Genomic DNA, 2,243 nt, shown 5'->3' with positions numbered 1-2,243 from the left:
TCACTGACGGCAGGGGTCTGGTTCTGGAAGGTGTTGGAGTGCAGTGGTTCTTCTTGTTGACCTTCTTTGTACACTGGGTAACAAACAGTCATTTATACAGTAGGAGAAATTGCACACAAAGGGTATCAGTGTTTACCATCATACTGTACGTAATGAATAAAAATAATCTTAAAAATGTGTATTTTGATGACATATGTACCTTTTGGTTGAGTCCACAGAGAGCGCTGAATCTTCCTCTCTTCTTTTCCTTTCTACAAGTTGTTGGAAGCCCAGAATTACCTCCCTCGCATGACACAGTTGTCATCACACAATGTCTTGCAGTGACGAGGTAGGTAATTCTGGGCTTCCAACAACTTGTAGAAAGGAAAAGAAGAGAGGAAGATTCAGCGCTCTCTGTGGACTCAACCAAAAGGTACATATGTCATCAAAATACACATTTTTAAGATTATTTTTATTCATTACGTACAGTATGATGGTAAACACTGATACCCTTTGTGTGCAATTTCTCCTACTGTATAAATGACTGTTTGTTACCCAGTGTACAAAGAAGGTCAACAAGAAGAACCACTGCACTCCAACACCTTCCCAGAACCAGACCCCTGCCGTCAGTGAAACAGGTAAGTCAATACACTCAAATGTGTACTGAACAAAAATATAAACGCAACATGCAACAATTTCAAAGATTTTATTGAGTTACAGTTCATATATGGAAATCAGTCAATTGAAATACGTTCATTAGGCCCTTATCTATGGATTTCACATGACTGGGAATACAGATATGCATCTGTTCGTCACAGATACCTTAAAAAAAGGTAGGGGCGTGGATCAGAAAACCAGTCAGTATCTGGTGTGACCACCATTTTCCTCATGCAGCGTGACACTTCTCCTTCGCATAGAGTTGATCAGGCTGTTGATTGTGGCCTATGGAATGTTGTCCCACTCCTCTTCAATAGCTGTGCAAAGTTGTTGAATATTGGTGGGAACTGGAACACGCTGTTGTACACGTCAATCCAGAGCATCACAAACATGCTAAATGGTTGACATGTCTGGTGAGTATGCAGGCCTTTCGACATGGGGCCATGCATGGCGGCAGATGAATGGCACGACAATGGGCCTAAGGATCTCGTGACGGTATCTCTGTGCATTCAAATTGCCATTGATAAAATGCAATTGTGTTCGTTGTCCGTAGATTATGCCTGCCCACACCATAACCCTACAGCCAACACGACGCCATATACTTGGTCTGTGGTTGTGAGGCCGGTTGGACATACTGCCAAATTCTCTAAAACGACATTGAAGGCGGCTTATGGTAAAGAAATAAACATCCAATTCTCTGGCCACAGCTCTGGTGGACATTCCTGCAGTCAGCATGGCAATTGCACGCTCCCTCAAAACAAGTCAACCAGCGTTTTTCCTTGCTCCTATTTTTCTCAGTCTCTGAGACATCTGTGGCGTTGTGTGGTGTGATAAAACTGCACATTTTAGCGTGGCCTTTTATTGCCTCCAGCACGAGTTGCACCTTTGTAATGATCATGCTTTTTAACCCACAAGAGTCTACGCCCTGTCTGGGCCGAGGGTTTGTATCGGCCTTACTGCTATTTGCCCATACAAACGCATTGAATAACAGATTCACTACATGAAACTGAAGTGTCTGTCCTAAATCTGAGAGATATAAGAAAGTTGACGAAATATATATATATATATATATATATATGTATATATATTTTTTGCATGTTTTTATCGCCTTCTTTTTGGCACTAAACAGTCTAAGCCCTGGGGGGGCCTATGTAACACTTCTGCGTTAAATAGGCGGATTGAGACTGCTAAGCTACCTGCCGCCCGACATTTGTAAATTATGTAGAATATTACAATTTAAATAATAATAATGAAATACTAATTCTTCACACTAACTAGGGTCAGTTAAAGAAAATGTTATGTTTACATTTTTTCCCCCAGCAATTTTCCATGATCAACAATCCTGCCGAACAGAGAGTGTGTGCTCCACCAAGAAGAAACCAAGGAAGCGTTCGCTCATTTCCAGGATGTTTTCAACTATAGGCAAAGCCTTGTCCAGTCCCTTTACTTCCTGCTATAAAAAGAAGAGCACCTAATCTATATTTCAAAATAAATATTTGAAAATAACATAATTGCATTAATTCTTCATGTTGAGTGTTTTTCATTATATATTATTGGATGATATAAAGTGTAGTAGTAGTAGAAGTTGTATAGTTGACTATATACAT

The 2,243-nt window shown here is 40.3% G+C and overlaps 1 long non-coding RNA gene across 1 annotated transcript; it reads left to right on the top strand.

Moving 5' to 3' along the window:
• Positions 1 to 418: 418 nt before the first annotated feature.
• Positions 419 to 2,142, top strand: LOC116371606 (uncharacterized). The gene is made up of 2 exons (XR_004208969.1): positions 419 to 617; positions 1,957 to 2,142. It is a non-coding gene; the product is annotated as an uncharacterized LOC116371606 (long non-coding RNA).
• Positions 2,143 to 2,243: the final 101 nt, after the last annotated feature.

The sequence above is a fragment of the Oncorhynchus kisutch genome, unplaced genomic scaffold (genome assembly GCF_002021735.2).
Source record: "Oncorhynchus kisutch isolate 150728-3 unplaced genomic scaffold, Okis_V2 scaffold3407, whole genome shotgun sequence".
Lineage (NCBI taxonomy): Eukaryota > Metazoa > Chordata > Actinopteri > Salmoniformes > Salmonidae > Oncorhynchus > Oncorhynchus kisutch.
Note: the sequence above shows the minus strand (reverse complement) of the source record. Positions and strands in the feature narration are given on the sequence as shown.